This window comes from Triturus cristatus, chromosome 4_2 (assembly GCF_964204655.1).
Source record: "Triturus cristatus chromosome 4_2, aTriCri1.1, whole genome shotgun sequence".
In the NCBI taxonomy this organism is placed as follows: Eukaryota; Metazoa; Chordata; class Amphibia; order Caudata; family Salamandridae; genus Triturus; species Triturus cristatus.
In genome coordinates this window covers 815238322-815253237 of record NC_140586.1, presented here as the reverse complement: position 1 = coordinate 815253237, position 14916 = coordinate 815238322, and the positions used below count along the sequence as shown (strand labels likewise).

At 45.3% G+C, this 14916-nt stretch overlaps 1 long non-coding RNA gene across 1 annotated transcript in view; it reads right to left on the bottom strand.

The window, feature by feature from the left end:
• Window positions 1-201: 201 nt before the first annotated feature.
• LOC146835103 (uncharacterized) overlaps window positions 202-14916 on the bottom strand; it is a 139078-nt gene continuing 124363 nt past the window's right edge. The window contains exon 2 of the long non-coding RNA XR_014960386.1: window positions 202-710. This is a non-coding gene — a long non-coding RNA (uncharacterized LOC146835103). The remainder of the gene's footprint in view (window positions 711-14916) is intronic.

Below are 14916 nucleotides of genomic sequence, written 5' to 3'. Positions count from 1 at the left end.
TGGTAGCACAATCCAGCAGATGTTGGTGCACAAACCTGTGTCTCAGTTACTTGCCCTAATGTGTGCCAACTGCTTGGTCCTGGAGGGGTGCAGTCCCAGACAGACTTTCGTGCTCCCCGAAGGACCAGTCTCTCCTTGACTATATCTTGTACATTAGTATAAAGCTGTAAACATTCTCAATAAGAATGACAAACAAGGACGAAAGTTTAAAAGTTTACTCAAAGAATATTAGCCGGGCCATCAATCAATCAAGCACATAAACATATACATCAGAAAACACAAGAACTCAGTAAAGCTTTACTGGAAATCGAGCATAGTTTCGCCTTCTAAGAAAGGGAAAAGGTGAGCTCGGGTCCCTTTATAGAACTTTAGACAAAGGATTTGATACATTTACTAAAAAAATACATGTTTCACAGGGTATGCACCAATGAGGAACAAGAAAGAAGAAACATTTTACTACAGAATACATTTGAAGATTCTCTCTCAGTTCTGCTTCATTAGACTCTGGTATTCCCGGAGCCTATTCGTCTGACAGGACTCGTTACATAGTGTGTTGCTCGGTCTGAGAAAGTTAGGTTGTTCTTGATTAGGTTCATCACATGCAGAGTAACTGGGAACATCTTGTCTTCTGTTGCGGAGCCTATAGATTCTTTATTACAGCGAAAATAACGACAGCCGCAGTGATCATCGGAGATGCTACGATGCCTCGTCTAAAATGGAAGAATTGCACAAAGTCTTAAATTAGCATAAGCATGATTGCTCAGATGTTAAATACTACAATTTAGGTAAAAGGTTCCAACACAGGCTTCCGGTGGTTGCTTATGTGAGGCTTTTTCATTGACGCCACACTTAGATTTATACTGGTACACCCCCCAAACTGAAGGCCCAAAGTTTATGGTGAGTGCCCTTACCATGCAGGTTTTCGAATGGGCCTCATAACAGAAGTATAGTTTATGGGTGTAGGAAAATAGGGGTGGGGGGTACTTTGTTGGAAGATTATGAGTTGAAGGTAAACTGTTTTCTCCTTATTTTTCACTCTCCAGCTCCTCTTTTTGTTGAAATGCGAGAAAGGGAGACAATATAGGTAGGCAGGTGCCACTGTGAACCCAATGAGTGACCTGCAGACTCTTCTATATGACTTGTGAAAGTGCTCCTAGGTTCAGGGTTCTTACACCTCTAGGGTCTTGTAGGCGCTACACAGAACGCTGAAATGAATAAATACATATTTAGCTTTTTTTGATTTCTCAGCACTGAACAAAGACACAAAACTGGATCACACCGCATTTTGATGAATACTCCAGGTGCAGGCCTGAGCAAGGACTGGCCTCTGCAGGGCCGCCCTCCACAAGGTCAAAAATACACAAACGAAAGAACACCAGACCTGTTACTGAGGGCTGATGCCTTGTAGAAACCAACAAAACTATTTGGCAATGTATTTTGCCTTAAGTTAAGGTTTGGCCTGGCAAACTCCTGTAACAAAAGGTTTCCCAGAGGACAGACACTTGCGGCTTTTCCATGAAGGTTGAGCCCCTCAGTTTCAATCTACTCCTTGCTTCAGTCACGTGACGCTTGTTAAGACTATCTAGTGCAGCTCCAAATTAGAAACTCCGATTAACTGCTCCAACCTGTCAACCCACAGCTGCCTGCTTGATTGGACGAGGGAAAGCCGCCGGACACACAGAAGTAATTACGGAAGGGCCAAGCCTCAGAGATTAGTCCTTCTCGGAAAGGTTAGGAGTCAAAAATGGGTCAGCTGTGAAAAACGGACAATAAACTTTTCTTTTAATCTGCCCTCAAGAGCGGTGGAGGAATCGAGTGTCACCTCATCAATATCAGCCAGTAATCTGCAGATGGGGTGGTGGAGGCCTGGCGTGTCACCTCCTCATCAATATCAGCCAACAATCTGGAGATGGGGCTTTGGAGGCATGGCGTGTCACCTACTCATCAATATCAGCCAGCAATCTGCAGATGGGGCGGTGGAGGCATGGCGTGTCACCTCATGAATATCAGCCAGTAATCTGCAGATGGGGCGGTGGAGGCATGGTGTGTCACCTCCTCATCAACATCAGCCAGCAATCTGCAGATGGGGCGGTGGAGGCATGGTGTGTCCCCTCCTCATCAATATCAGCCAACAATCTGCAGATGGGGCGGTGGAGGCATGGTGTGTCACCTACTCATCAATATCTGCCAACAATCTGCCGATGGGGCGGTGGAGGCATGGCGTGTCACCTCATCAATATCAGCCATCAATCTGCAGATGGGGCGGTGGAGGCCTGGCATGTCACCTCCTCATCAATATCAGCCAGCAATCTGCCGATGGGGTGGTGGAGGCATGGCGTGTCACCTCATCAATATCAGCCATCAATCTGCAGATGGGGCGGTGGAGGCCTGGCGTGTCACCTCCTCATCAATATCAGCCAGTAATCTGCAGATGGGGCGGTTGGAGGCCTGGCATGTCACCTCCTCATCAATATCAGCCAACAATCTGGAGATGGGGCGGTGGAGGCATGGCGTGTCACCTCCTCATCAATATCAGCCAACAATCTGCAGATGGGACGGTGGCGGCATGGTGTGTCACCTACTCATCAATATCAGCCAGCAATCTGCAGATGGGGCGGTGGAGGCATGGCGTGTCACCTCATGAATATCAGCCAGTAATCTGCAGATGGGGCGGTGGAGGCGTGGTGTGTCACCTCCTCATCAACATCAGCCAGCAATCTGCAGATGGGGCGGTGGAGGCATGGTGTGTCCCCTCCTCATCAATATCAGCCAACAATCTGCAGATGGGGCGGTGGAGGCATGGTGTGTCTCCTACTCATCAATATCTGCCAACAATCTGCAGATGGGGTGGTGGAGGCATGGCTTGTCACCTCATCAATATCAGCCAGCAATCTGCAGATGGGGCGATGGAGGCCTGGTGTGTCACCTACTCATCAATATCAGCCGACAATCTGCACAAGGGGCGCAAGGAGACACACAACCTGCATAATTTTATATTCATAGGCTTCGCCTATGCGAGATCGCTTGACTTTGACAATTTATTTTTTAGACATGTTGCACAGCATCCTAAAAAGCGCTATGATGCTGCCAGCGGTGAGTGCGTCATGGAGAGATTTTTCTTTAAGCGGTGTTACAGAGCAGCACACGCTGCTGTGCAATATGTCTAAAAAACATTCACAAAGTCAAATAGCTCTTGCATACACAAAACCTATTTGCTTTGCCACTGCTTGTTCATTTATGACACTGATGGTTTAATGTATTTTGCGTACGAAGATAGTGTAATAAATAGTGCTGTGTAGTTTTAAAGTTCACATTACAGTGGCAGCATTTGCAAGATCCAGGATTCAGTCCAAGTCAGGCCCCTCATATACAAGCATTGCACATAGGTGTCTTAGGGCCAGAAGTGCGACCATGTCATTTAGCGACTCGCAAATTGTGCTCTATTGCGAGTTGCAATTTGCGAGTCGCTAAATGCCATGGACAACAGTGTCTGAGACACTGTTAGCGATTTCTAATGGGGTCGCAAATTGCATGCCTCATGCATATTATTGAGGCACTCGCAATTAGCGACCCCATTAGGAACGGCTGGCCCTCCCAGGTATGGTGGCTTGCTGGGCTCAGCAGACCTCCATGTCTGGGACTGCTTTTAAATAAAGCAGTTTTGTAGGTCGAGCATTCGAGACCTCTTGTATATACTTTAGTATATACTTTAATATATAGAGTTTAGTATATACTTTAGTATATACTGAAATGTGTATGTACTTTGTGGGCTCTGGAGTTCAGCCCTAGGACTTGTCTGCTTCCGCTTAGGGACTTTTTTTCTGTTCAACTGCCTCTATTTAACTGTCTTGATAGAAAACGACCAGCGGAGGTCAGTAAGATACCAAAATCACTTTAGCATTCTCTAGATTCCAGTCCATAGAAATTGTCTTCCACGAGCACCCGTAGACAAAAATCTTTTTTTCCAAATCCTGTATTTTCATATATATGACCACCGAAGGCCCTGCTTTTATATTAAAAACAGAGCTTTGGACTATACCATGTCCTGCTGAAAGGCAATATTTCTCTCCATGTGTTCCCATACCTGGCGAGTCACACAGTTTGCTGCTTACTTTCCCTCCATGTTAAAGAACAGTAGATGTTTCAGCACCCAGGCTAATGTCCTGCATAGCTAAATACATATAAGGTCCCAAAGGCGAGACCAATTGCATTGCAAATGCTTGTTTTTAAATGTAGCCCATTTTCTTTAAAGCAAAATGGGATGCATTTCAAAAAAGAAAAATGAAACGTTTTAGTTTCATTTTTACGGGCGAGTAATGGTCCCTGGAACCACTGCCTGCCCCTAAAAAATATTTTTCCCTGCATTCGCAAAGGGGAAGGGATCCCCCGGGGACCCCTTCCACTTTTGCGAGTGCTTTACCACCCTCTTGTAGAGGGCGGTAAATTGCGAGTGTTTTGTGAATGCAATTGCGGTCGCAAAACATTCTTACATAGGCCTCTGACTAACTGTTAGGAAGGGATGCCCTTGGGACGCCTCTTCCTAATAGCGACTCACAATTCTTGTTTAGCGAGTCACCAAAAAATTGCGACCTGCTAAATAGGGATTGTACATGGCCCTGTTAGATTTTGTATGCGCAAATGGTTCGCAAACCCGTTTGCACATGCAAAATAGGGTCGTACATCTGGCCCTTAGTGCAGAATCAGACTCGTATCTGCAGTGTGAATGAGAGCATGTCAGCTGGTCGATTCTCCGATACTTTGCATAGGAATGCTTACTCTCCAAATAAGCTGGTCAATGTTGAGTGGCCGTTTTGTGATTTGTTTCTTTGTGGTGGAGAGGAAGGTTGGAGGGGGAGGGAATCTGTGGTGGGGGAAAGTAACATGAGGGAGGCTGGGAAGAAGGGAAAAAGCAGAAGCACAACGGACAGCGGGAGGGTGATGGGCCAGAAGCAACATGAGGGAGGTATGGGGGTAGCAAGGGAGGGAGCAGGAACACAATTGCCAGTGGGAGGAGGGCAGGGGCCTAGCAACACGAGGAAGGGAGCAGCAACACAACGAGACACATACACTCTTATAGAGTGCATGAAAAAAACAAAGTATCAGCCAGTGGAAGGACATTGGCCAAAGACAGGAAGCTCAACTTGGTCCATGCTCCATGGCATGGACAAACACTCAAGCCCCAGGAGGAAACAGGATGCACTGACGAATAAGAAGCACGGAAACAAAAGTGACGCCAAACGCCAACCAATAGTAAGTACTTGTAAGCAATGGGCAGGCTTTATGCCCATTGTAAGCTTTTTTTTTGTTTACAAAAGATTTCGCCGACAGCGCATGCACTGTCTCAGGCGGAATCTTAAAATGAGACACTGAGGTGTACTAAGCCATAGAAACTTAAGATTCATGAATCACAACGACAAGATCTGTAGACAGGTCACAAAACAAAACCTAATACTAAGCCACCACGGGGAAACTCACAACCATCACATCAAAACCAAAACACAAGACTCGCTATTCACCGTCAATGTTAGTTTGTTGCACATAAAACTTGATATAGAGCCACAATGGGGAAACATGCAACCAGCACACAACGGTCTGTATTCTTATGATGGGAAGATACTAATACCACACTGTAACCAAAATACAAGACTCACTTATCACACTTACATGGTGTGCTGCAAGGTTGCAAACACCACCTAATATGGAAGCACCAAGTGGAATCACACAGTCTGCACATAGCAGCCTGCATGCAAGCGAAAGTAAGTTACTGATCCGCACACCATAGCCATTGAACGCATTAACACAGGATGGAGGAAGGCTTCAAGACTCAGATCCACCTGGCCCTAACTCCCCTCAGACCCACATCAATGAGATCACAGCAACCAGAAAAAAGTCTGCACTCTGATAACAGTGAAGCACTGACAAACTGAAGTATGATACACACAGTCTACAAGACCAAGACCCTCCACCGCCACTGGAAAGACTTACACGCAGTAAAACAGGGAGACATGGCCACCACAACTAGAACACAAGACCCACTGAACACGTGTACATGGGTTAGCAGAGGATCTCAAGATCTGGCCCCATCAAAATCTCCACTAATGGGAAAACCCACACAACAGCACAAGACGGTCTCCTTACCAAAACATTGTTCGGAAGTGAGGCTGGAGACACTGATTACCGCTTAGTCTACCTTGAGTTTAGCAGAGCGATATTCCAATCCAAACACACTCCTGCTAAGTGCCTTTTAGGGAAGAAATGGCTGGCGGTCACCACAGAATGCTGGCACTGTATGGATCGACGCTGGCGGTCACCACAGAATGCCGGCACTGTATGGATTGACGCTGGCGGTCACCACAGAATGCCGGCACTGTATGGATCGACGCTGGTGGTCACCGCAGAATGCCGGCACTGTATGGATTGACGCTGGCGGTCACCGCAGAATGCCGGCACTGTATGGATTGAGGCTGGTGGTCACCGCAGAATGCCGGCACTGTATGGATTGAGGCTGGCGGTCACCGCAGAATGCCGGCACTGTATGGATTGAGGCTGGTGGTCACCACAGAATACCGGCACTGTAAGGATTGACGATGATCATGTGGAGAGCGTGCTATGTGGCAATAAACTGACAGACTATGATTCCCAGCTGGTCAGACACTCATGCACATTCAGGAAAGACGCGGCTATGTTGGATATCTAGGAATAACTTTAATTATGGTTGATAACGTTCTTTGCTCAGCAACTGAGATACAGTGTTGCTACAGCTAGAATCTTGCTACATAAATCTTGGCTTTCCATTGCCAAGAACTATTGCTTGCCAGGTATCTTATTGATGGACATTGGGATTACAGGGAAGAATTCTGAAAAGTTGTGTTGTTGGTGAAAGCAAACTTCAAACAATTTTTTTGGAACATGTATCTCAACTCTTCTAAGGCTGGGATTGTTACATTATACTAATTGTTCCTGTGATGGGACAGGAAAGATTTTTATATCTAACAATGTATGAATGCCATGCAAAAGATATTAGAGTGATAGTACAGACATACGGATTGCTAAGAATAGGAAATCATGGGATGTTAATTTTGCTGGTTATCTTGCAGTTCTACACCGATCAAGCAGACACTATTACTAATTTCCAACGGAAAAGCATATAGTGACAAACTTTGAGTTAGTTATTCTGATAACAGGGGAGTGTGCTGGTGTACCTATATAATAAATGAGGTGCTCCTTTTTTTAGGTTTAATTTTCAGGAAATACCAGTTTCATATCAAAATACAGAAAGTCATTTACACAGATTTGCTAAGGTATAGCCATTCATTATTGAAGGTAACTGCTTAGGCGTGGCGGACATGCCTTTCACATTGTCCATGCCACATCTAGTGCTGAGAACGTGAGCATCACGCCCTTGCACCATTGGCAGGTATTCCCTCTCACATTAGTGGGATTCTCGTTTCAGACCCCATCTCTGGCTGCAAGAGAAGCTCGCCCCTTCCTGCGTTGCTTAGTTCATTAATTTTCCTCTCATTTCTCATGAGAATATCTGAAGTATTAAGGTTCTAGGTCAACAGGCACCCAGGGAACCCTACAAACCCTGAACATTTCTGCTATATAGAGACAGAGGGGAATCCAGAGTAATGTGGCTTGCATGGATACCAGCACATTTCCTTGCCCTGAATGCCCCGCGAACATTAAGGTATGACCCATAAATACTATGGGGTAGATTTACAGGCTCCTTGTGCCACTTTTGCGTCACTTTTCCCATGTTAAAAGTGCCTATGTTTCCATATTTATGTGACAGAAATCTCTGATCATTCTAGCCAATGGCCAAAGTCTTACTGCCCTTAGTTCCTGCACTTCTCCTGATAAAAATGCTACCCCTTATATGTGGGTGTACCTCATTAACCCCTTGTGTGCCCATGACGAGCTGGACTCGTCATGGGCCGCGGTTGCGCTGTGCCCATGACGAGTCCAGCTCGTCATAAACCCCGCCCGCTAATGTAACGGCCGGCACAGGGCGGGGAAAGGGCGTGGCACACAAGGGGTTAATGTTATAGTGAAAGACCAAAACTGTAACCATGCGAAGACCCCATGGACTCTAGATTGCCCTCACATGGTCAAGCTTTTGATAGTTTCTGTCAAGGATGATAGGCCCACCCACACAAGTGGGACACAGTTTTCTTCGGTAGAAGTTTGGGAAGTGTGGTCAGACTATTGTCAATCCCCAAAGATTCTGGAACTTTCTATCACAGAAAAGTGAGACCATTCTATGAATTTAGCCAAACTCTGATGTTTTCTGGACATTCTGTGCAATAAAATGTTGTAGGACTAACACAAGCAACCCTGCCCTGGACTCCCCTGAGTGTCTAGTTTTCAGAAATGTCTGGGGTTGATAGGTTACCCTGGGTTGTGGTCAACCCTGAGTCCAAATTCTGCAGCTAACCACATCAGTAGAATGATTGAAATTTAGTTGAAAAATCTTTATGTTTTCATGTTGCATTTTGGGACCTGTTGCGGGTGCAGTTATTATTGAGAGAAGGATGAGAACATAGGGGGCAGGACTTTTGTTAATACTCACAGATTCCAGACCTTTTCCTCACAATAAGGAGAGAAAATTATGTGATTAGCAGAGCATTCTGGCTAAGAAAAAGTAGTGGGATCCAAGCAGCCAAACCATACTAGACTTCTGTGCGTATATAGTTTTCAGACATGTCTAGGGTTGATAAGTTTTAATGAGTGCCGGCTGCAACCTGGCCAAAATCTGCAGCTACTCACATTGCGAATATGATTGAAATTCAATGAAAACATCTTGCTGTTTCCATGTTGCATTTTGGGGACTTTTGTGTTAAGGGCACTAGGCTCAGCCACACAAATGGGGTACCTTTTGTATCGGGAGAAGTGTAGGAAAGCAGGATGGTAAGAATTTTATGGCTCCACGCAGATGTTGGAACTTTTCCTCACAAAAAGGTAAGGAAAATGCGTGCTCTAAGTCAAATGTTGAGGTCTGCTGGAGAATTGTTGGTAATCAAATGGTGTGGGGTCCACTCAAGTCACACAGCCTTGGACTCTTTTGGGTGTTCAGTTTTCAAAAATGTCAGGGATTATAATTGTTCCCTTGGAGTCCATCCACTACTCAAGGTCAGACTCATACTGGTTGGTTTTGGAGCAATTAGTAGTTACATGTGTGTATGAACACAATTTCTGCCCATGCAGATGCCTGTAAGGAGATAGATCAATAAAAGGAGCCTTGAGGCAACCCTTGAGGCAACCCACCTATTGGACTCAAGCTGAGGGTCATAAAGGTCCCCCTTTAGCACTAGCAGTGAGGCAGAGCAGCCCAAGTCTTACTGGGGGAGATGGTGCAAGTTAGAAACTCATGACTCTACAAAGCACACAATAACAATAAATCAATATTCGGCCAGTAGAACTTTTACATTAAAAAAGTAGTTTGATTGACACAAAAATAAATATAAGATTACAAATATACACAATGAAGCCAAGACCTCCCCATAGGTACTGGAAGTGGGCATGCGGGGGTGCTGCAGCACCCCCAAAAAATAACAATGCTGGAGTTCAGAAGGTGAATGAGCAATAAAAATGTCTTTAAATGTTGTGTTTATCTTTTCATTTGCTGTCTATTCAAGCACAGAGGTCAAATATAAAGCTATCTCCTCTGACAAATTGCTGCTTTTTGGAAAACAGGCGTTTACTTTTATTTTTCTGATTGCAGTGAGATACGTACGGTGACGGGTGAGAAACTTGCTTGGATACAGGAAGCGAAAGGAAAGGTTGTAGGTGGTCAGTTTTTTCTATCACAGAACAACAAAAATACCGGCAAACAAGCTATACACATATTTTAAAATATACCAGCAATTGGGAAAGAACAAATGAAGTACATCTTTTTGTAATTCTCAAGTGTGATGGAAGCAAAGATGTTAATAATATCAAAACCAATCAAGACACTCCACTTTGTGATGCACAAATAATAAATATTCTCTGCAACTGAATTTCTACACATTATCGTTTGTGTGATATATAGTTTTAGCAGTAAAACTACGTCTATACACATTTAGTGACCATTTCCACCGTGCTGTTTGTAAACGACAGAGCAGTAACACACCAGTGCTCCAAAATGCACCACTGGCTGTATGGCAAACCCTTCCCACCTGCTGAAATGGTGTGGCACATTTGCTACACTTGATATTTGTGTGACACTTGAATGCAAACTTTTCTAGCTAACGCATCTAGAATTTTCAATTCTATTAACGACCCGGAGGCGCGGATTATGCTTTACTCTTTCTTCGCTGTTTAGTGATAAAATTTCACAGCAGCCAATTGAAATGTTTGAAACAAAAAACTACTTTTCCCAACATTCTCTTTATGCAACGTCACCTGTATCACACCAATCAGGCACTGAGTATGCCGATAAGACCTTGGAGTGCCATTTTCATTCCCCTTTCTTTGCCAACAACGAAAAACAGTTCATATCCTTGTCCCTTTGTAACTTCAGAACAGAAAAACTCAACCATCCCTTCAAGATGAACCAAGACCGATAATTTCCGGAACGTCTGTAATTGGAACTGGGAACAGGATCAGCCTGCTGGAGCGTGCTCAATCATTCCTCTGGTTTGAGCCAGCAAAATATAATACACGTAATTTCGGATCTACAACTGATAATATCAACAATTGAGATTTACATACAGTCACATTAAATAACAAATAGACCATTGAAATAACATTAATGATCAATATAGGGTGGGTAAAAGATTATGAGCATTAATTCTACTTCTACAGCAATGAGAACAGGATGGGATAATCCTCACCTCTGAGTTCTTAATAGAATTGAAAATTGTACACGAGTTAACTAGAATATTTTTCCTTCTATGTCAAGAAGAGAGGCTTCGGATTATGTTTGTTTAAAGCTGGTCTAATACAACTGATGCAAATTCTTTGGTTTACAGTAAAACGTTTTAAATGTAGACTCTGAAGACCGGTCAACAGCTCTCATGATATCCTGTAATTTAGAGTCCAGGAGAAAAGACTTTGAGGCCATAGCCCTTCTGACAGAATGAGCCCCAGATTTGGATGTATCAATGCCCGCTTTCCCCGAAAGTAGTTTTACCCATCTCGCTAGGGTGGGTGAGGAGACTGCATTAAATTATTTCTAAAGGGGAAATGAGTAACTGACCACCAACTGACTGGTGCGGTCTTCGTACTCCTTTAAACATTGAACTATACACAATTTGGGATTATTCAGAAAGTGTGGATATGAAATCATTTTAGAATCTGTTTTTTGTCCTTCTGGATAAAGTGAAAGAAACACCATTGGGAGTAAATACTTTACCTGTTAGATCCAGAGCCTTCATGTCAGAAACTCTTCTGAATGATACCAAGCAGAGCAACATAGTTAGTTTCACAGAGAGTTGCTTTCTGGAGGGACCAGAATTAGCTGGCCGCCTTTGAAGGAAGGACAGAACAACATTGACATCCCATAAAACTGTATACTTAGGTCACGGAGGATTGCTTAAATGAATACCTTGCATGACCTTGTTCACTGAGGGGTGATATCTGACAGGTCTGCTATCCACCAAATCATGTCCTGTGGAGATTGCTGAACAGTAATTATTAATGGAGGAATACACTAAACAGGAAGATGCCAAACATGCACAAAAATTGATTAAATAAACAATGGGGGCCCCCAAGGAATCCAAACTCTGTCTGTTGCACCAATCCATACAACGTCGCCAAGCAGTGGCATAGCGTTTATGGGTGGCGTCTGACCACGAGCAGATGAGGAAGACTTCAGCTTGTTCCAAAATGCCAGGCAAGAGCCAGCGGTCCCTGAAATTCATCACACCACTAGCGGGAGATGGCCCTGTGTCAGCAAAGGATGTCGCAAGCCTGACGAGTCCAGAAGATGATCCTGGAATTGGATGATCCAGGACGGGCAGTCGCAGGACATTTCCATGAGAACCGAAAGCCAAGGCTGGGATCTCCATAATGTGGTGATGAGGATAAGCTCCACTTAATGGAGGCGAGTGTGGGCTGATACCCTCGGAATCAAGAGGAAAGGAGGGAAGGCATAGTGCAGGGGACCATGCCAGTCCTGGAGAAAGGCATCAGTGATGGCAGCCATAGGGTCCGGGCACCAAGAAAAGAACTTTTGAAGTTGATTGAATAGGCAAGCGGCAAAGAGGTCCATGTCACAAGGACCCCACCGGTTCTTGACAAGAAGGAAAATAGAAGGATGGAGTTTCCACTCGCGTCCTTGGAGGTACTCTGCAAGGACAGTGATATTGTGTTGAAGACAGTAGTGCCAAAATTCCTTGGCTATCTCCACTAGAATCTGGGATTGGGTCCCACCCAACTTGTTGATGTACTGAACAGCCAAGATGTTGTCCATTCTTAATAGTACACAACAACTGGAATAGTGAGGCTCTAGAGTCTTGATAGCAAAAGAGACCGCCAAGAGTTCCAGGCAACTTATGTGGAGAAGAGATTCCTCTGGTTTCCACCGTCTGCTGGTGGAAATACTTCCACATCTGGCTCCCCAACCTGATTGGCTGGCATCGGATTCAATATTCATATCTGGTTGGGAGCCAAAAATGGCCCTGCCATTCCAGGCCGACGTGTTCGAGCCGCCAATGTAGTTCTGTTCTGGTGTCCGGGGTGAGAGAGATTGTCTCTGAGTAGGAGTGGCAGCGTTGTCAGTGTCAAATCTTGAGCCACTGAAGGGCTCAATAGTGTAAGGGAGCTGAAAATATGGCTTGTATTGAAGCCAGAGGCTTACAATCACGGTTAGAACACTCAGTTAGACTTTGTCCTTGGATAAGGCTGCTCAAATTTCTTTCTGTACCAATTTTAATTTCAGCTGCGGTAGAGAAAAAGGGACGATACCGAGTCTATCTGAAACCCCCTGAAATTCCATTGGGAGGAGTACAGTATGGATTTCCTGTTTGACTAGAAAACCCAGATCTTGGAGTAACTGGATGGTCCAAGAGAGATGAGTCAACAGCATCTGACTTTCCTGCGCCATCAAGAGGATGTTGTCTAGATAGATTATAAGCAGGACTCCTCTTGCGCAAAGTTGTTCCACGACAAGCCGCATCACCTTGGTGAAACACCATGGAGCGCAGGACAGACCAAAAGGAAGGACTTTGAAGTGGAGCCATTGACTCTCCCATTGGAACTGGAGGAATTTGCATTGAGGGAGAAAAATGGTAATGGAGAGATAAGCGTCCTTCATGTTTTAGGTTGATGACCAGACGAAACCCTGTAGTGTTGGAGGAAGTGGTGTCGTTTTCTTGTCTTCGTGGGGGGCAACGATTATAGCAGTTGTGACCTCCACGACCCCCTAGAGGGTTAGAAGGAAGATCAAGGCTTTGTATTGCAGGAGCGATTTATGCCCTGGTTAGGTCTGGTAAGGGCTTGAAGGGTATGGACGGCCGGTCGATCGCCCTCTGCATTGGTCGGCTGTCCAGAGAGGTGTTGGTTATGGAGTACCTTTTGTAGGGATGACTGTCCTTTATCTAGCTCAGTGAAGATCTGCACAAATGTCCCTATATCGCAAACAAACTTGTCACCAAAGAGGAGACCATTAGCCTTTGGACACGGCTCAGCGTTATCCAATTCTACAAGCTTGGGGTCAATCCAAATTTAAAACTGACCTAGGGGGTTCTGCAGAGAAAGCAAAATTATCATTTGCCAGAAGACATAGGGCCTTATGGGTCCATCCTGGCAGGGTGTCTGGGTCAATGGTGGAATTGGACTCTTTGGCAGAGACTGACAACTCTAAGATCTTACAAAGTGGCCCAGTGAGGTCGAGAAGTTTACTGATTTTCCATGATCTGTTGATCTTCTTCTTAGGATCCTTCGAAGATCTCTTCAGGAATGTCACCAGGTTGGGATCCAATTCCGGGGTCTCTGTGACACTTTCCATAATGTCTGGGTGGGGAAACTCAGAGCGCAACCTATTGCGTACCTCCTTGTCGAAGCTGAGGGCATAATCAGTGACTGGTGGGAGAGGAGTCCAGGCAGAGGAACTGGGGTGGATGATAGCAGCCGGGTCGAATCCTGGGGAATTGAAGGGGGAGGAGTAGAGTAAGAGGAGATGGAGGGATGGGTGCTGTGTTGTTGTACTTTAGCGCTTTTAAGAGGAGAGGCAGTAGAGTTATCGGTGTCCAAGGGGAGATCTGAGTTGGGGTCATGAGAAATGGACGGTGTTGGGGTCATGTCCTCAGGAGGCAAAGGCTGAGAAGAATATGTCCCAGTCAATGACAACAAGAACAACTACAGGCGGGCTGCAGGAGGCGCAGAACGTGACAAGATGCCCCTCAGGCAAAACCTGTATTAGAAGCCTGTATCCTGCCCACGCAAGTGTAGGGAAGCGTTAGACAGGCCCTCCGGCAATATGTTTCTGCAGCACGGAGGGGCAGGCTCTTTTCTGTGGAGGCAACGTGACTCGCACTCAGAGAGCGCGTAATTGGGGAGCTTGAAAGAGGACCACTTCCCGCTTCCGGTGCACCCACGTTGGGTGCTCGCTAGCGGCGCTAAGCCCCGAAGGGGTTTTTAAGGTGTGCGCGGTAAGCACAGTACAAAAGAACAATGCAAAATAACTGATGGATGTAAAAAGGTACTTATCTTTCTAACGGAGCAGCAAAGAAAGAGGAACGAAAATGGCACTCCAAGGTCTTATCTGCATACTCAGAGCCTGACTGGTGTAATACTGATGCAAAAGAAACAATTGATGGACGGAATGCTGGACAATGCAAACATTCACCCCAATCACAAGGATCTGGGTTCTTTTGCTCACCACACCACCCCAGTTTGGACCCAGCCATATGCAAATCAGTCTTGACCCTGTTCCTTATGGGAACAGTCCAGCCCGATTTGCCAAGCCAGGTCCTCCCTGCACCAGAAACA